Genomic DNA, 21,422 nt, shown 5'->3' with positions numbered 1-21,422 from the left:
CCAGACAAGCCACAGATTCCACTAGTCTATTTAACTGGGCTAACACTGGAGCCAGGGTGTGCTTGTCTTCATCAGGTTCCTCGGACTCCGCCTAGAGATTGCTCCCGGATGCTCTCCCAGATGTCAGTTCTTGGACAGACACTTTCCCTCCCTGAATCCAATCACACCACCTCACTCTGTCCCTGATCTACACCATTAGAATGTGTGTCTGGGGTCCCCACCCCCTCTTGTCCACTTCAACTTAGTTCCTCAGAGCAGCTTTGATTTTCTGCCATCAGATGTGGATTAAAGGACGGGTCTGGGAGGCAGGAGCCTGAGGCAGCCATCTCAGAGGGATGTATTCCAAGAGAGACGATTGTGCTTACCAGAACTCATCTGGGGAGGGATGTAGCAGTGCAGAATCGGAAGGAAAAGCTTCATCTCCCCTTCAGTTAGAGAATGAAACTCCCGAGGGCCCTCAGACACTAGAAAATCCATAACTAGATTTCCACGGAGTGGATCCCCCTAGACAGCCTTTCTTTCACCACCAGTGAGATGCAGGTTGGGGAGAGGACTGAAGTGCCCTGGAGCACAGAAGAGAGAAGCCTTGAGTGACTTCATTGTCTCCAGGCACAATCAGAATCTCCTTAAAAAATAAATAAAAAATATTCACAGGCTATCAGCCCAGTGGGATGCCAGTTGTCAGCTAGCACACCTCAGAGCTTCGCATTCTTGCCAGCAGGAGAGTGATGCTTGAAAACCAGCCACTGAGAGGCTCCGCTCAAGCAGGTGGTGGCACACATCTATAGTCCTAGCAACTCGGGAGGCTGAGGCAGGAAGATGGCAAGTTCAAGGTCAGCTGCAGCATTTTAGCAAGACCTTAAACAACTGAGTGAGAGACTATCTCAAAATTTAAAAAATAAAATAGAAATGTCTGGGCATGTGGCGCAGTGATAAAGCCCCTCTGTGTTCAACCCCCAGTACCAAATAAATAAAATAAAATAGATAAACTCACTCAAACGGACCCCCACCTGATGCTTCAAGTAGCAATGGCTAACATAAAAACAACTTCAAGAGAGAGGAGATTATGCAAATCAAAATCTTTCTTTTAGAAGTCAGCACACATGCACAATGGGTTGTTTTCAGTCATAAAGAAAAATGGAATCCTATCATTTGCAGAAAAATAGATGGAGCTGGAGGACATTATTTTAAGTAAAATAATGTCAGATGCGGAAAGCCAAATCCCTCCTATTCTCTCCCCTGTGGAAGCCCATAAAGTGATCTAATGATAGAACACGGATCAGTGGAAACTGGGGAGTGTGACAAGGGAGGGGGCAGATGAGAATGGGAAGTGGGTTCAAACACATGTTCTGTGTTCTGCAGCACAGAGGAGTGGCTGGAGCTCACCACTCACCTGTTAATGTATTTTATGAAGATCTTGAAGAAAGTAGCTCAATGGCCCAAACACAGGTGACAGAAGACAGAAGGACTGACTACCCTGATTTGACCACAACACATCGTGCACATGTTGAAATATCACACTACCTCATCAAGTATGCAATACATTTTATGAACTTTTCTTAGCCAGGTGTGGTGGTACATGCCAGTAATCCCAGTGGCTCAGGAGGCTGAGTAGGAGGATCACAAGTTCAAAGCCAGCCTCATCAGCTTAGCAAGGCTATAAGCAACTTAGAAAGACCCTGTCTCTAAATAAAATATAAAAAGAGCTGGGGATGTGGCTCAGTGGTTGAGTATCCCTGGGTCAATTCCTGATACAAAGGGGGGTAAAAAACACCTCTTCTTAAAGATTTGACAGACATGGAATGATATTATGGCCAGAGAGATAGTCTTTGGAGACGGATGGCACGCTTTGTTGAATACACAAAAAGCATCCCCAGCAAAATCAAAATTAAAGAGGACGACCTTCCTAGACACTCCTTTCCTTTGTTTTAAGCACAGATGACATTTGTCAGCTGTCCCCAGTTGTGTGTTGACACCATCCACACATTCTAGGTGGTTCTCAATGCATCCTGGCCTTGGCTTTCTCAGGGCTTTCTCTGTAGTGCTCCGGCTGAGACAAAACCATCCATACTCTGTGCTTCCTAATTTTGTGTCTCCTGGAGAAGCTTGGATAACAGCTTCTGTGTGCTCTCCGTTGCCTCTGGACTTGCACCGAGTCTCTTTCCTTCTCACTCAGTCCTCACCACCAATACCCTCAGTGCTCTCTTCCCCTCCCTCCTCTGTCCATTAGTCCACGGCCCATTAGGCTCTGAGTTTGTAGGAGTCTCTCCACTCTGCTCCATCTACTCGGCCATCAGTTGGCACGAGCCGTTCATGGATTGCATGTGGGTCACCGTGCTTGGAAGCCTAGTGCATAGAATCATCTGGTGTCCAGGAATGACCAGGGGATATTTCCTCTGGCCAATTGCCCAGGGAAAATGTGGATCTCTATCTTGCTCAGCCAGGGCCCATGCAGCACCTGAGATGAGTGTGACCTGCCAAGATGTCAATCAACCTGACTACAAGACATCAGGAAGCAAGACTCAGCCCTTGAGACCATATCCCTACCTTTGATGTACCCACTTAAATCAACCACCAGAGCCATCTTTTCTTTGTCTAGTTGCAGTGCCCATGTGGACTAGATCTATCAGGGGTTTCGCTTTTGTAAATACATTTCTGAATATTTGTGTTTTGTTATTCACTAATTATTTGAGACTTTAAGTTTCAGAGTGGCTTACATCCTTCTGGGCAGGAAAAAGAACCCCCCCCCCCAATGAGACGCTGGCCAGCAGCTCCCTTAATCAGCATTATCCAAGCCTCTCCCCTCTCTCAACACGATTTATTAAAGTAAGCTCTTAAAGAGAGGTCTTGTAACCAATTTTGTTATTTTCTATTACATTTCCACACTGTAGCAATATTGCAAAAGAACTAAATCTTTTTAGAGGCTTCCCAGGCTAAAGAGGAAAGAAGGAATAGTTTACACATGGACTTATTTCTTTTTAATTTGAAAAAAGTATAATTTGATATCATATCTTACATGAAATACATTTCAGATGATGTTGAAATGTGCATATGTAAATATTAAGTAGACTTAATAGTCCTCAAAGAAAGCAAATATTTGTGATATTGGAAACGAGGTCATTCCGAACAAAATAAAACCCATGGTCTCATGAAGAAAACGTTTTATTGTGCACATGAAAAATGCTAATTATTCTACAGAAAACATAGTAATGAGTGAGAAAATAAAAAGTTGTGAAATTAAATATGTATCACAGAGGGAAAATTGGAAGCCATAATTCCTATCAAAGTTGTCAAATGCAAGGGAACCCCCCCCAATAAAAATGAAGAACAAACACATGAAAGTGTATTCATTACAATTCATCCTAAAACAAGTAAATCAAAACAAAATCTCCTTTTCTCCTACCATATTGGATCATATTTTTAAAAATCAGGTAACACCTACAGATTGGCAGAAGTTTGGGGAAATGAAGAATCTAAAGTTTGAGAGTTTTCATATGTATAATGTTATAGATGAAAACTTTTATAATATACATAAGAAATGACCAATAAAATGGTTTAAGATCAGGGTTGCTCACCATTGCAAAAATAAGAGTAGAGAGGTATAATACACGGTTTCCATGTGCAAAAGTGGACATAGGTTTAGTGAGGTTAAAGGATCCTGGGAACACCCATCAGTCACACGATTCAAAAATGACTTTTTCTCCACTAACTAAAAGTATAATGCTTACAGAATCAAGTATAGCATAAGAAGAGTATTGAAAATAATTAAAAATTCAAACTGAAATGACAATTTATTACATCCAATGTGGTGCTTAAGTGTACTGGGAACATCACAAGAACTGTTTTTGCTTTGTGATTTAAACTGCTATGTTCTCATTCCTTGTGGGTTTTTTTTGTTTGTTTGTTTTGTTTTTTTGAGACAAAAATTCCATGTCAAATAATAGCAAATGCAGAGTCTAAGCTCCCTGAGAACTTGGTGTGTACCCGTTGGTCACTTGTGTTCATTTTGTCAGCATTTCTGTAATACCTAGAAGCCACCCGGCACACAGCAGGCCTCCATGAGGTTGATGAATGAATGAGCGAGCACATCACCTGAAAATACTAGACCCAATTTCCCTAGACCATGTGTATTTTATTAGAGTGGAAACATAATAAAATGTCCTTGAGTCTTTCTAAATTAAAGGAATTCTAGAAGCTATCAACATTTAAAATTGACAGTTATGATAGCTACACATACTGTGTTATTAGTATTATTAGGTGTATGTCATATGTACTGTAAGTACTGACATACAAATAATTTTTTTTAATGAACAATGCTTAAAGATGGTTCAGGCCATCTGAAAGCTAACAGAATGTATAGCCAAATATCTGAGGATGGGAGACACAAGGCATGTCTTTGGGCAGAAATACAGGGGCGTGGGGTGTCGTGGTGCACAGGGACGACCTGCTCAGGGTTCTGCAGGCTCAGAATGGAGCTACAGGGCTACCACGGATGGTTTCCGCACCTTGGGCAAATCGGTTGCATTTTCTGGTCCTCCTGTCGCCATCTGTAACCCAAGAGGAGCAGAAGCACCCTCTGGTCCAGCCCACTCTCACATTCCATGGCTACAGAAAGCTTTTGCTCCTACTTCTAATCAGCTCAACTAAAAAGATGGTCATCGTAATATTTACACAGAAGTTGGGAATGTTGCTCATAAAGGTTTAAATGATACAGGCAGCTTTAAAATCATCACTTTTTAAGGTGTAAATAAGGTCATATTGGCAAATGAGTAAGTTTGGCCACCAGTCCCAGCTGAGTGGGCTGGCCTGAGTGGGCTGGCCTTGTGCCCAGGCCCTGGCTTCTGCCCACCAAATCTGAGTCCTTCCCCTCACACCTGCAGCTGCAGACCTGTCTCAGATGTGGGGACCAATTTATTTAGGAATTAATAACGTTTTAAATCAGATGATCCCGAATTGAGCTCCTCTTTGTCCTGGTCCTCTGTCCTTGGTCCCTGTCCTAGAGGCAGAACTTTGCTTCTTGGTTTGTCTGGTTTTCCTTGTGATCGCTAGAACCAGCAGGTGGATATTTTCCTGCACCGTTTGAAGTCACGTGTTCTAATGAAAACACAAACATTTTATATCTCATTCTGTGAAGATATCCCAGCTTGACTTCAAAGTACATATCACTTTAGGTGAAGACTTTCTTTTTGAAAAATGTAATGCTGAATATAAAAGGTCATTTAGAAAATGACAGCGACAATGATATTTTGAGACAGAAAAGTTTTATACATATACATACATATATATATATGCATATCTTGTGTTAGAGTCTGTAAACAAGTCAGGATGGCGCCTGGCAAATGTTAGGGTCTGTAAACAAGTTGGGATGGTGCCTGGCATTTTGCCAGAGGGAGTGGTTTGTGAGGTGGCGCCAGCGAGCCATTAAGTGTGGAGATTCCTTATTGGTTGACTGCTGTATCTAGTTTATGTTAATTAGATAAGCTGTGTGGAATGTATAAATACCCCTCCTGTCCTACAATAAACGGCTCCCACTCCTGCTGTATCAATGTACACAAGTTGCTCATCACCCTCCGGTCATTTTGGTGCAGCTGGACTGCGGCAGATGGTGGCCCGTTACAGGGAGCCCCGGGACACTCGGGGGTAAGTGACGAAAAAAAAAAAAAAGCTGCCCGTCCCTAGATAGGACGGGAGCAAATCTGCTTGTCCCTAGGCAGATAGGGCGAGAGGAAAAATGGCCATTTTGAGAAAATGGAAAAGATTGATACAGTATGTTTGTGTCTTGTTTTGTCTCAGTGTATTGTATTGTCTTTATGATGAAAATATGGAAGGGGTGAGAAGTAAATTGATAAGGGAAAGAGGCACCCCAGGGGAACCAAGAATAGTTAGGGCATATGTTGATGGAAGCCCAGGAACTCTAGTCAGAAAGAAGAAGAAAGTTCAGAGGAGGAAGGAAAAAAGTTATTAGGAAAAATGTTGCAGCAAAAGGCTATTACTGAATACTTTTCGTTACTGGAGGGTGCATGAATTGGCGCAGCCGCTGCCACATGCGCGAGCCGGTCATGGCGCACCAAGGATTTTCCAAGCTGCAGCGGCTGGCTCTTCCCCACCCCCTGCCCGGGGAGCGGGACGCCACTGTGAGAGCCCAAATCCAAACCTGTGCCTGGTGGCAGTTTGAGTCTGGGACTCTCCCCAGGGCCATCTGGGGCTGCCCGGGACCTGCAGGCAGAAGACGGCCCTTGTCCCTGAAGTTTGATCATTTCCAAGGCCAGTAACTACAATGGTTCTCCCACAACTGGAAGCTAATGAGTAATGAGCACTATTAAGGCTTATTTCAAATGTAAAAAAACCTTGAGATAATGTACTAAATTGTTCAAAAGGTTGTTTTCTTAGCGCCTGCTGGAATACTACAGGATTTTCTTTAGCCAGCATTGCTGGAGTTCCTGCCTTGTCCCAGTGCCGTGACGACGAGGGTGGAAGAATTTCCAGTGTTGCTGAGAACCAGACGAGACTTTGGATCAAGCTAGCTGCCTGCAAAACTTACCTGGACTATGATTTAAGCTAGCTGCCTACAGAACTTACCTGGACTATGATTTACCTGGACTGTGAGTTAATCTATTGAGGCACTGCTTTACCTGGACTGAGACAACAAACTGTAATCTACAACAAATTGTAACTCGGTATCTTTGCTAATGGTGTCATTGCTGGTATAATTTTTCCAAGGGCTTCTTGCATGGAGCCATCAAGTGGCTTGGTATTGTTACATTTTGTATCCTCCCCTTCTGCTTGTAGCAGATTATTTATGGTGTTTGTGTAAAAACCACTATGGTCGTTATTTAAATTAAACAAAAGGGGGAAATGTTAGAGTCTGTAAACAAGTCAGGATGGCGCCTGGCATTTTGCCAGAGGGAGTGGTTTGTGAGGTGGCGCCAGCGAGCCATTAAGTGTGGAGATTCCTTATTGGTTGACTGCTGTATCTAATTTATGTTAATTAGATAAGCTGTGTGGAATATACAAATACCTCTGTTGTCCTACAATAAACGGCTCCCACTCCTGCTGTATCAATGTACACAAGTTGTTTGTCAAACCCCGGTTATTTGGCTGCAGCCGGACTGCGGCAATCTTGTGTGTGTACATACTCACAGAGTCAAGCAAACCACAATGACATTTCAGTCTACCACAGAACGCACACATGGTAGAGTTCCCCTGATGTCACAACGGAGATAAGAACTCCTGTCCTCTGGTGGTGACGTCGCCGTGGCAGCACCGTAGCACAGATCTTGCTCCTGTATGTGTGTGGAGTTCCTGAAGTCAACAGGCCCGTGTGCTGTTGTGGTGAACCACATCCCGGACTCGCTTACTTGCTGTCCTTCCTTCTATCATTATCCTAGAGGACACTCCTAAAAGCTTTGTGCAGTGTTTATACCAAGAATTGACTGCAGGTCCTTGAGGAAGGATCTAGAGGAAGGCGTTGCCTTGAAGATGGCCACAGCTCCATGCATGTCCCTGTCCTGGAGACCTTGCAGGGACACAAGAAGCAGCAGTTGAGAAGGATGATCTTGTACAGGCCAAAGGTGGAGTGGGGGTTTATGTCTTAGTGACTAAAAATGATGAAAACCCAGAAATATATCAAAAAATAGAAAAAAACCTATAGATCAAGGATATAATGAAAAAAATATTTCATAGTTATCCAGTGAATTTGGTTTTAGCTACAAAAGAATCAGAAAGTTTAGAAAATTGAAACATTTATCATATAAAATATTTACAGTATACTATAGTTAACTTACAGAAAAAAAAAAAAAAACCTGTAAATCTAAGGAGCTGAGTTTTCCATGCTGGTAGTCTGCAGTGACATAGTCACCACCACGTGGCCTCTACATTCCCTCCCTCGGCAAGTGCCCCATAGAGTGACGGCTTTGTATCTTTTGTATTTTTCCTGTGCTCGTTCTGTCTTTAGTATGACACATAGACACCTGCCATCCTGTCACAGTTGCCCACACAGCCCAGGTGTGTATGGCTACTCCATCAGGTTTCTGTGATCATATCACCAAGTCCACCCAGTGCAACGGCCTAATGATGTGTTTCTCCATATCCGTGCCACTGGGCAACATGACTGCACACACATGTACAAACATATGTGATATGCATATACACACACTTTAAAAAAATTTACATTTAAATATGACAAAGTAAGAATTCCTGGATATTTATTAGGCAATATTATATACAACAAAAATGGTAAACTCTGTATTTTAGCATATTTTTTTTTCTTTTTTGGTACTGGGGATTGAACCCAGGGGTGCTTAACCACTGAGTCACATCCCCAGCCCTTTTTATTTTGAGACACAGTCTGCTTTGGGTCTCCTTAAATTTTCAAGGCTGACCTTGAACTTTCGATCTTCCTGCCTCAGCCTCCTAAGTCACTGGGATTACAGGTGTGCACCACCACACCTGGCTTAGCATAATTTCTTTAAAGAAGAGAAGCACAAATAGAACTTGACTCGGAGGTGAAGTAGATGAATGTTATACATAATACAAACGTAAAAAAGTAGGAAAGATCTAGAATTATTTAAAGCAGAATGCCATCCATCTTATATATCTATTGCACCCACAATTTTGGCTCCATTATAATTCATAAAGCCCCCTCTTTAGCTCTGCAAAACGTTCTGTTCAGGATGCTAACCACTTGCTCACTGTAGTAAAGCGTTTTCCAGTGTTGGAGGAATGGCCAAGTCCACGGCAGCGGGTCACTGGGGGAAGAGTCCCTCTCTCTCCATCCCTACCACACTACAAAGGACTGCACAGAATTCCACTGTCTTGTCCCTGACCAAGGAGTGCCTGGCGGCTTCCTCACAAGTGGGGTGTAACTGAGTCGCACCCTGCTGTGGAACCCGGCCCCTGGGCCCCTGGAGACACACTGTTTGGTCTGCTCTAGCCCATGTGACCATCCAGTGCACAGTTCCCATGTTTTAATTTTATCTTTCCCATGGAGGGTGGTTTTTCAAAGACAAGCGATGACCTTGGTTAAACGTCCAGGTCACAGGCCCCATGGAAAGGTAGATCTGCCGGCGGTCCTCTGCCTTCTCACCAGGGATGGAAATCATTCAGGGTAAATTCAGACAGCATAAATTGAGAATATAGCACCTCTGAACGCAGCAGAGGATTTGCATTTGTTACGTGAGTTCATTTAGCATTTTTCCTAATTCCTTTGAGCTTTGCATTTCAGAGACAGCCGGCTCAGTGTGAAGTCTATGAAGCTGTTCCAGAATTATCCAACAGAAGGATTGAGTAACAGATGGCAATAAACACACTCTAATGGGCTGTAGTTTGTTTTATTTTATTAGACCACGGTTATGGCCACAGTTATGAACTTAATCTGCCTGTTTTTATGGCCATGATAGTGGCTACACTGCATTCCTATCACCAGCTTTGCTGAGTCCAAAGCCTGTCACTGCTTAGTGCATCTAAGAAGTGGAGCAAATGATGAGTTGAGTGCAGCATCTGGCCAATCTGGAGATAAAGGGGACTTCTACTACAGTGGCATGGGGCACGGGTTGCACAGGCTCATGATCAAGTTTGATACATCTCGAGAACCAAAGAGTGAAGTGATGATCTTTCTCAAATCATAAAGGCGTGTTAGATATATTCATTATGAATTCAATTCAATCTAGAAAAGGGGAAATGGCCACAGGAAAAGCTGGAAAGGCTATGAGAAATGAAGAGAATCTGATCATGTTACATGGTCTCGACTTTGTCAAAAATTGGTTGAGGGCTATAGGGGTATGGCTCAGTGGTAGAGTATTTCCCTGGCACATGTGAGGTACTGGGTTCAATCTTCAGCACCACATAAAAATAAATAAACAAAATAAAGGAATTGTGTCCATCTACAACTAAAAATATTTAAAAGAGATTGATTGAACAAATTCTTCAATTTCCAATTGTGTGTACTGTGTTTCATTATTAAAATAAGTCAGATGAGGCATTCAGTCCAAGTGGATGTAGGAAAACTGAAGCTCTCGGTAATATACCAGAAGTATTAAATTATTGTTCATCACTTAGAACACGTATTCTTGTGTACAAAAAAGTAAATGAGAGCTATTTAGGGTAGTCTAGGAAATTCTATTTAATCAATGATAGAGCAAAATTAGTATCATTGATTGCAACAATAGCTTGAACTCCCTAAAACTCTCCGGCCTGCTCATACTCACACCCATTAAATGTGTTTATTTCTTGTGCTGAGGAACTTCTCTTTTTCTCACCACCACCACCTGCTTCTGATTACCTTCACCTTCAGGTGCCCTGATACTAAGAAGGGGATGCATTGGATACTGTTCATGAGAATCATGCTTTGATATTTTTTAAAAATTTTTTTTGTAGTTGTAGTAGTAGATGCTGTTATTTTAATTTTGTTTTTATTTTGATGTGGTGCTAAGGATCAAACCCAGTGCCTCACATGTGCCAGGCGAGTGCTCTGCCACTGGGCTACAGCCCCAGCCCTGCTGTCGTATTTTGATATGTGCATCAATTCTTATTGCTTGGTTGGAATTATTTAGGACCTGAGATTCAAGTAAACTGTGATTTTACTAACAGATATGATTTTTAATTTTAACCTACACTATTAGGACCATAACTCTGTGAACCTTAACGGCATCAATCTCCTCTCTGATGTGTTTCTTCCTTAGCTGAAACACCCAGCATCATAGACATAAAAACACTGCAGGTGTTCTCTTTAAAGGACAACCACTTATGGTTGCACCTTCATATGCTTTATTCTAGAAAGCTTACTTTTATTGAATCAGAAATTTCTGAGTTTATATTTTCCACTCACCAGTGTCCCTTACAACAATGAACTAAGGAAGCAGAGATGACTCTTGATCATACGGGCCTATTTTGTTGAGGTCGTCTAAAATAGTGAAAATTTTCAGTTAGAATGCTAAATATTTCCCAATTTATGATAGTTTTAAAACAATTGTTTCAGATGTGGTTTTAATAAAAGTGATCAAATTCACAAGTTGCATTAAAGAAGCTCACTTTCTTTATTTACCCTTATTTCCTAAGTCTCATAACAGCTTTTTGAACTTGTCGTTTTACTTGTTGGAGTTTGTCTGTGAAGACTGGTCAAAGAGGGTTTGTTTATGCTTTGCTTTCTGACACATTAAGTGTGTTCTTGACCCTGTGTTTCCTGTAACATATTATCAGGAAGGAAGGGTACTGGAGGTGGGAGTGAGGTATGAGAAAAAAATAAATAAATCAAGTGAGGCAGGAATTGTATGGAGTAAAGAGGCTTCTAGATAATGCAATGAGGCATACAATTAAGCATTTAAGAGAATGAAGAAATAAGGATCTAAGGTGAATGATCATGCAGAGTCTGTTTAGAAAGACTGAATAAGTCCAATTTAGCAAAGGTCAAAGTTTAATCTTTCATTACAGTTAAATATATGATAGAAAACTGGAAGGGCAACTAGTGGAAAATATAGAATCCCAAGCTTAAGTGCAAACATTTAATCTCAAGAATAGTGGGATTCCATGAATGCATCTGAATAGGCCAGGAACACAGTACAGCTATTATGAAGGTATTAAAATAATTCAAAACCAAAACCTTTTAATGCTTTGAATTAGGATGACGGTGCAGCTTTATCATAGTGACAAGGGTTAGTTCAAAAGGGATTCCCCTAAGTTTCCTCCTCCAGGGAAATGCTACCTCGTGGTACATGGCAAAGTCATATTGGTATGCCAGGGAGGAGTCTACTGTTTTCTCACATTCCCCCAAATAACATTCCACAATTTCAACCAGCTCCACATCCTAACACACACTCAAGGTGTCTGGGGGTTGCACTGTTGTGTGAGGCTGGTGGAATATTATGCATGCTTTGCACACAAAGTTCTATCAATGCAGAGTAAAGTGCATTTAGAACTTTGTCTACATCAATACCTGATACAAAATTTATGATATTTGACTAATTCAGTAGGTTATTATTTATTACAAGTGCCTAAAGACCCCAAAGTTGGAAAACCTTCATTCAAGCACACAGCATCTCCATTTAACAGGTAAAGTAAAAGCTGATAGCTGCTCTCCTAGCTAGGGCTGAGTGGCTGTGCTGTATTCTCTCTGTGTGAGGTAGCATGTGCACGTGCTGGCCCCTGGACCAAGTGTGGCTTCCCTTCCAGGCTTTCATCATATTCTACAAAAGTTGTGGTTGATAATTCATTTCTTTCAAAACCGTTAACCACAAGGAGCAAGATAAATATTTTTTAAAGTGAAGTTTAATGTATAGTGTCTGCACACACTTATTTTTACCTCTTTTGGCAATGCTTAAAATAGCCATGTTTTGCTTTCCTCATAGCATTCCTGTAAAGTTCATCTTTTATAGTAAAATAAAATACTGGCAGTAATAAGTTATAAAGATTAGTCTTTTTTCCCCAGTTCAGTCAGTTTGTATTTGCGAGTTCACACATTTTTAAGAACGTGGTTCTTTGTGATCCCTGACCAAAATTTATACTTGAACCAGAATAAACCAACATATGGCAAATCAGAATTTATTTACTACATATCATCTCACAGAAGAGCATTCATTTTCTCTGGCACTAGGCCACATGATAAAATAGCTTGCAAAATTTTATATCATCTGTAAAATCCACCTAGACGAATCTAATACCAACACATTAAGTATTCCTAAAAACGTAAAAACAAATACACCGATTTAAAACTATATTCTCCATCTATTTTCATTTAAATGAAAATAAACACAGATGAGTTTCTTTTCTTTCAGTATCAGGTTACTCAAATGAAAGAGCAGTTGTCTATGTGAGACTCTGTGGGTGCACGTGTCCCAGGATATTTGCATTCTTTGTAGTGTTGTGCTTTAACTGAAAATATTTAAAGTAAAACCCATAACATTTCTCTGTTTGCTTGGCATCCCTCTATTAGCCTGTGTATTCTCTGAATGGAGGGGTTATTTTTATTAGTTCTCTTGCCCTTAAGCCCAGCACAGTAGTTGACAATCAGTGCTCTCTCAGTAATTGCTCACTGAATGAACAAATACAGACACAGTGAAAACTGGGCTTGTTGTCTATATGGCTGCTCCAGAGGGGCCTGAGGCTGGATTTTACATTTATTCTGCTACCTCGGCAAGGCCATCTACGTTTTGTGGGAGAATAATAATAGAATTCAGTCCATGTTTTTTTTTTTTTTTCAAAACTGATTTTATTTGGATAAGTGACTGAAGGAGTCTTGTTTGCAACCAGGATGGCTCTCTGTACAGGAATTTGCAAATAGATGTAAACATATATTACTTTCCACGTACATTTCTTCCCTTCTCCCAAGAGGAAACAGAAATAAGCCATCCAACAAGGCCACCCCTTCACAATAGTTTAACACAAAGGCTGCAAATACCTATGAATCAAAAAGGTGGTTCATCTGACCTACTGGGTCTCATGGGGAGACAACCACTGAATGACAACAACGAGAGCAGCCTGACCTCAGATGGAACTGGACTATTTAAAACTGAGTTCCAGGAAAATAGGCCCTGACTTCTAGAAGGAAATCACTCCTTACTGAAGCTATTTATTGAGCCAATATGGCTGGTTAACATTTTCACTAGTATAAAGTAACCCAGTGCAGGACTCTCAGACGACCTTAGCTGGAACTGTACCGTGAGACTGCAAGAGGCACTGCCAAGGCCACACTGAGGCCGGCTCTCCATCCTCCAGGTGTGAGGACCACCCCAATTTCACCAGGAATCTGGCCTCTCCTTTCCTTACAGCAATTGTCTGGCATTACACAAGGTCCCTGCTGCTTACCCACTCAAACTACTCTTCAAGTTAATTAGAAAAACTCTTGTTAAAAAACAAACAAACAAAAAACACAAGAATAAAAGGTTTTGGGTTATCTCATCCAGGCTGCCCTCCCAGGTCCCCCAACAGGAGACAAGCGGGATGTGGGGCATGGGGGAGGCACCGGTGGCTGTCCTCCAGGGGCTGGGCAGGAGGTGGGCCGCTAGCCGTGGCAGGCCCAAGCCTGGAGGAGGGTGAGGCGGCACTGCATGGGTGGGGGACAGGAGTGGGGGGCGGGGATGGAAAGCTGAGGTTGTAGGTGGGTGGAGGTGGGGTAACCAGGAATGGGGGGGCGGCAGATTGGGGGAAGGAGGCTGGGGAAGGAGGCTCGAGTGGTGGGGGTGTAGCGAAGGCCCGCTGGCGGCTGGGGCAGGGCGCCATAAGAGGGACACCCTGGGTCTCTGTGTGGACGACAGGCTCTAATACCCTCTCCAGATCTGTGGCAGCTGGTGGTGGACGTGCTGGTCAGGTGGCTGGAGGGGGCCAGTGTGGCAGAGGCGGGGCTGGTGCACAGGGGCCGGCTGCGCAGGAGCAGGAATAAGGACTTTGCGGAGGTCACCCGCATCCACGGGTCCAGGGGGCTTGGCCTCGCCCAGAGCTGCAGCGAGGGGTGGCTTTGGACTGGCGACTGGGGGGCCCTAGGCAACGGTGGGTGGATGGTCTTTATTTGGGGGATTTGGGGCCATGGGTTCTGCTGCCTGGCTCTTTGGGAGGAACCCGCAGGGCGCTTCGCGGGTGGGAGAGGACTGCGCGGGGGGGAGGTCTTCGTGGCGGCTGTGGGCGGCTGCTGTGGCCGCTGGGCTGATGGCTGGGCTGACCGCTGGGCGTCCTTCTGCTGCCACGGGCTGCTTCGGAGCCTTGAGATGGTTGTGACTGTTGTACATGTGGCACCTGCGGTGTAGGCTGGGGAGGTGGGCAGCCGTTGGGCGTGTGACAAGGCGTCTGTTGTTTTCCTTGTAAGACCCAGGATCTGGTGGCAGATGATCTTCCAGAGCACGACAGGGACATTGTGAATGAACCGCTTCCTCCTGCTCCTACACAGGGCTTTGGAGGTCGATCCTTGTATCTCAAACCTGCACAAATGTCCTGCCAGATGCATCACCGCTAACGCTATGATCTCTGGTTCTCACTGCAGTGACAAGAGACTGTCATTTACAAATGTCCATGCCATTTGAACCAACTTTTTGAATTTAGTTTTTATCACCTTTAAGTCGTTTTGCATATTTGAGCAGGCATTGGTATGGATGCTGTACCTGTAAATCAAACTTTATGATCTGTAGTAAGAGTCTCTCCAGAACCTTTCACAAGTTTTTTTGGGGGGATGGGGGGTGAGGCTGTTTCTTCCACTTTCCCAGCCAGCAAGAAACAAGCCCCTGCCATGTATGTTGGGAGTTGTTTGAAAGAATGATACATAAAGAAGTGTTGAAAATAAACTATTCCTGTTGTCAGGGTGCCACAGTGTAGCCCCTAACGTGTCCCCACATCAAAGATGAACCTAGCCGCCTCTCCAGGGTACCAGGCCCAGTGGCTGGATGGAGTCCTTCAGGTTGTGAGGGTTTGTGAGCCAAGTCTTTCTTATCCCAGTACCAACATGGTTTCGTGTGGTCCAGGTTTGCTGACATTTCTGAAAGGCTTGAATTTTCTTTACTTTCCTTCATTTATTGGTGTAGACTGGTTCTTTCCAAAAGGTTATATGAAAACTTTAGAATCCCCTCGCCTCTGGCCAGCCCCTTAGTGAAGTCTGCTTGCTGACTGCAGCCCATCTTGGGTTTCCATGGGGTTTTTATTGTAGTCAGTACTCAGGAAGCATCTAAATTAGCATCTGTCTTTTGGTGAGGCCTCCGTCCACACTGATCATCATGTTTCAATATAGAAAAATAGTGTGAAAGCTTATGTTTCTCAAGAAGCTGCACTGAACTGCATAAAACAATGTTTTTGTCTAGGTATGCACAGGGAAAAACAATTTCCACATTTTTGCAACTCTCTAGAAGTTATAACTTTTATCAGCTCAGTCAACGTGTCTCAACTTGAGCTCAACTCAATTCAATAGTTTTCACTTGGAAACATATGAAGCAAAAGTAGCACCTGTCTTTAAAAAATTTAGTGTAAGAGGAGGGTTTGACAAAGATACTCGGGACATTACTAGCTGATGGAAATCTCCATGAATGTTCCCCGTAATACTCTGCAATTATGTTTAGATTTGTGTTCTTCCAAATAGACTCAACATTCATTTAAGGAAGGGATATTTTGTTGTTCCATAATCTCAGTTCCTGAACATTTCACAATAAAAATGATAAAATAACATTTCTAATAGAACAATTACTGGTGAGTCATCTCAGGTATTAGGACAGGAAGTTGATTCATTAATGTATTTAAAGCAAGAAATAATTTAAAAGTGCATGCTCACTGTACATATTTAAATTCAACATTAAACAGGAAGGAAAAGAAATTTGTCTATAATATACAATCTGGATTTTTCTATGAGTATGGCTGTCCTATTCATATTCATGTCTTTTGAGGTCTTTCTTAGTAGTAGTCATAAGGCACTAACTAGAATTTTCTATTTCCATTATATAAAGAATTTAAAATACTAATGAAACAATCAGAGTGTAGAATAACTTTATAATTTTTCTTTGTTAGTATGATTTCTTAAAGTAGTGCTACCCTAGACATCCAATTCAACCATTATGTTGTTATTTTCTCTTATATTTTTAAAAGTCTCAGTGAATTTTTTTCAGCTACAATGCGCTTTGTTTTTGTATATGAATTTGATCAGTTGGAAAGAATTAATAAAGCCTCATGTTTGTAATAACAGTTATTGTTTGCAATACAGTTAGCATATTTTGTGGAACAAATGGAGTGGTTTCTTTCTGAACCAGGAGTCTTCCTGGGCCAACTTGCCCAAAGGCCCCAGACCTCTGTGCTCCACAAGCACGCAGCACTGTGGGAGGGGGAAAGGACCACCCTGAGAGGCCCTCCACAGGCAGGGCGGCTGTTGGAGGATCAGGACTGGCACACAGCTTCAGCTGCTGCCTGGGGGCTCCAATCCCCTGACCTTGACGGCGGGCGTCAGGAAGGGCCAGTCAGTTACACTGCGGTGTCACAAGGTCATCGGATGCTAGTTTTATGGACGTTTCCATTCTGTTAATTATTATTTCTGGGTTTTCTGTCACTCGTCCCTGTTCTTCCTCAACATTTCACTTTTTTTAGATTTTTTGGCTATTGAACTCAGTCAGGGCCACGTTCGTGCCAGGCAGACGCACCACCCCGAGCTGCAGGCCCAGCCCCTTCTCAACATTTCAGTGAATGACTCCCACCAAGGAATTTCCACCTGTTTGTGATCAGCACTGCTTGCTTACATAAGCTCCAACTCCCCAACACCTGCTTTGGAACACTGATTGGCAATGGGGTTGTTTTAGAGAGAGGGAATGCCGATTATTAGTGATCTATAATTGAAGGTATATTAAAATAATTTCTATTGTACATTTGGTTGCCAGAGATATGGGAATTCTTCACTGAGGAGGCACTATTTAAGGTCGACCTAAAAAAATAAAAAATAAGAAGGTGAAGATGTAAGAAGAGATAATCATCAGGAGACAGCATGAGAAATGGCTTCCAATGGAGAATATGTGGGACCCTGGAAAGTGAGAGGTAGGTATTCTGATTCAGCATACAACGAGGGAGGTTTTAAAAGGTCAGTTTCCAAAAGGCCATAAATATTAGGATGGTCCACAACATTTAAATTCTGACCAATGCTGCAAATGGGAGATTTGTGAGCAAGGACATGGTCCATTAAGAATTAATCTTGCACCAAGGAAAATTAACCTAGATGAGTCAAGATACTAAAACAAAGCAGCTTAAAAATCATGACAGTAAAAAAAAAAAGATTTTTAAAAGATGCTTTAAATGTCAATTTATATTTTATGATCTGTCTATTGTACGTGTACACATAAGCATGCATATATATGTAAAGTATGTGTATCGTTACTGTATGACAAAACCTATGCCTATCTCCTAAATCAACTATTTAGTATTTAATTGCAATCATTATATATTATATATTCAGCATTCCTCCCTCCCCCCCTTAGTACTAAGATTGAACCCCCAGGAGTGCTATACCACTGAGTCACATCCCCAGCCCTTTTTTATTTTGAGACAGTTGTTCACTACGTTGCTGAGGCAGTCTTCCAATTTGCTATACTCCTGCCTCAGCCTCCAGAGTCTCTGGGATCACAGGTGTGTGCCACCACACCCAGCTCTTCACATTATTATAATCGCTTAATAATAATTAACTCCTGTAAACCTCAGAATAATTCATATAGGAAGGAACTATTATTACATCCAATGTAAGCCGAAAAACAGAGAAATTAATTGTCCATGATCAGTTGGCTAGTAAGTGACTGAGCCCCTCTGAACTCACAGGAAGACTTCAGGTGGGCTTTTAGCCACTTGCTCAAGTATACAGCCACTCTGAAAGAGGAGAAGCCCTCACAGCACAGTGAGTAGGGAGGCACACTAGGGAGAAAGTCCACCAAGACTTATGCACTTTTCCTGTGCTATGGAGGACACCTGCTGCTTGTCTCCCAAAAGATCCTCCCTCCTACCAAATGTGGCTGATGCTTCTTTGAGGAAGGCGTCCTCAAGGCCGCGTCGAATCTGTAGAACTCTCTCTACACAGAGGCAGTCAGCAAGCTCATGGTCCTCCACATTCACCAGGGCAGGAGGGACGGCCATGCAGCCAGGCGCTGGGAGTCCTTCCTTCCTGGTCAAGAGCATGCTGGAGTGCCCCACCCCCACTCTGGATCAGGGAGCTGCTGGCCCTGTCTCAATCTTGCCCTCTTCACATGTCCATGAGGGAGACCTGACTGGTTGAGACCTTTGTCCCCAAAGGCAAAACGAAGAGAAACCAGGTCCTTAAGGACACCACAAATTTGCTATAATGATGAGATTCGATAGATCTCCACTTAGTTTGTAAGCCATGACAGATTAGGTTGTTTGCAACCAAAATTATGCATTTATTTTCTTCGGCCTCTTCATCTAGACCAATGTTACCTTATTACCAAATCTGTGACATTATCCTTTTACTTTCTGATCCGCCCACTTATGAAATGTTTACAGCATGATATTCTGGATCCCATGCTGATTTCCTCTTTAAAAATCAATAGAAATGTGGAACTAATGTGTAATAAACAGTGAGGGGTGTGAGCAGATCTATTTTCACTACTATATTTTTTCACCTGTGAGGTCCTTCAGGCTTTTGGGCATCACATACATTGTCTTTAAAGGATTCTAAAGATTGGAAAAAAGAAAAAAGAAAAATATTCTTGATCTTTAAGAATCATTTGGGATCTAAGAATTAATAAGCTTGTTGTAGTCAAAAGCACCAGTGATCTGTCAAGTCTTGGTTAAAGATATGCTCTATACTGCAGAAGAAAAGGACGCTGAATTGTGTAAAAGCAAGTGACCTGAAGTGTGTACAGCAATAAAACATTAAAACTGAAAAGACCTCGGAAATCACCTAGTCCCACCCTGCTCTGTTCACAGACAACTTTACAAACTTCAGAAACTCAGAGCCAAATGGAAGTGCCAAAAAAGCAAAGTGGACAAGTAATAATGAACTATTTTGATAGCTCACGGTTTTTAAAAATTATGAATGGAACATATAAGACAGGCTAGTCAGATTTCTGTCGATTCGACAGAGACACTGAAATTGAAATTCTCTCTAAACTAACCATGGAGTAACAAAAGTGAAATAGGCATTACAATCATAATTATCCATTCACAACACCATTTTTTGTAACTCTGTATATAAAGTATGTTCACGCAAAATTATGCCATTGTACATGAGCTCTCTTATTATTTTTGCATTACAATTCTTAATACACCTTTATACCACAATTTACCATCTCTCTGATTGTATATAAGGTATGTTGACACCAAATTCACATCTTCATACATGTATTTTGTATAATGACGAGGGTCTCCTTTCACCATCCATGCTATTCCCCTTCTCCCTCCCTTTCCCTCGCACTCCTATCTAGGAGTAATCTTCCACCCTTACTCTCCCTCCCAACCCCATTTTGAATCACCCCCCCTTATATCAGGGAAGACATTCCACATTTGTTTTTTTGGGAGGATTTGCTAACTTCACTTAGCATAATCTTCTCTAATGTCATCCATTTCCCTGCAAATGCCATGATCTTTTTTATTGCTGAGTAGTATTCCATTGTGTATAAATGCCACATTTTTTTAATCCATTCATCCACTGAAGGGCATCTAGGTTGGCTCCACAGTTTAGCTATTGTGAATTGTGCTACTATAAACATTGATGTGGCTGTGTCCCTGTAGTATGCTGTTTTTAAGTCCTTTGAGTATAGACTGAGGAGAGGAATAGTTGGGTCAGATGGTGGTTCCATTCCCAGCTTTCCAAGGAATCTCCATACTGCTTTCCAAATTGGCTGCACCAATTTGCAGTCCCACCAGCAGTGTATAAGTGTACCTTCCCCCCCACCCCCCCGCATCCTCGCCAGCATTTGTTGTTGTTTATCTTTATAATGGCTGCCACTCTTACTGAAGTGAGATGGTATCTTAGCATAGTTTTAATTTGCATTTCTCTGATTGCTAGAGATGATGAGCATTTTTTCGTATATTTGTTGATTGTATATCTTCTTCTAAGAAGCGTGGTGTTGTGAATGGATAATTATGATTGTAATGCATTCCACTATTGTCATGTGTGTAAGAAATATTTTTTAAAAAGTTTTAAAAAAAGATGCAATAAGACATACAATTTCTTTATGTACACTTCAACCACTGCAAATAAAAATTGCAATAGTAGGCATGTTAGTGAAAATAAATAAATAAAAGAAATCTCTGAAAGACTCATTGAGAAATAAAAATAGTAATAAAATGAATAAATATGAATAATTATTTAATATGTATCAAAAAATTTAAAACAATGTTTAAGGAAATAGAAATGCTAACTACCCTGATTTAATATGTACACATTTTATGCCTATATAGAATCATCACATTGTACCCCATAAATATGTATTCTAATATTATAATAATGCAAAACAAAAAAAAATTAGAAAATAAAGCCAGGCATCCATCAATCATTAAAAAAAAAAAGTGAAAAAGGCAACAGGAATGTGTGTCTGTAGTTTTTTAATCAATCTGATAATGTAAAAGAATCACTAAAAAAATATTCTTTTTATTTGTTAGGTACATAGTACCAATGGAGGGCCTTAGGTTATTGGATAATCAAGCAGTAAAGTACTATGCATAGCATGTCACCTGTAGCAGTGTGGTATATTTTAAGCTTTCACAGAGTTGATCACACACAATCTTAACTCAAAAATTGAATAAATACCACCTGTACACACATACATGTCCGCACGCAGGCGCGCGTGCACACACACACTATGTATATGTATATATATTTTTCTTTTTTCTATAATTATTAATAGTTCACCGAGAAAAAGGGTGAAATATGGATTTGATTTCTATTAGTACTTCTGCACCTTGGAGAACTTTTCACTCTGTAAAAAATTCATTTCTCTATAGAATGAATGCTCCTCTATTTGTTTGTTTTC

General features: G+C 41.7%; 1 pseudogene; it reads right to left on the bottom strand.

The window, feature by feature from the left end:
* Positions 1-13,882: 13,882 nt before the first annotated feature.
* Positions 13,883-15,488, bottom strand: LOC107136575 (annotated as a pseudogene).
* Positions 15,489-21,422: the final 5,934 nt, after the last annotated feature.

The sequence above is a fragment of the Marmota marmota genome, unplaced genomic scaffold (assembly GCF_001458135.2).
Source record: "Marmota marmota marmota unplaced genomic scaffold, marMar, whole genome shotgun sequence".
In the NCBI taxonomy this organism is placed as follows: Eukaryota; Metazoa; Chordata; class Mammalia; order Rodentia; family Sciuridae; genus Marmota; species Marmota marmota.
Note: the sequence above shows the minus strand (reverse complement) of the source record. Positions and strands in the feature narration are given on the sequence as shown.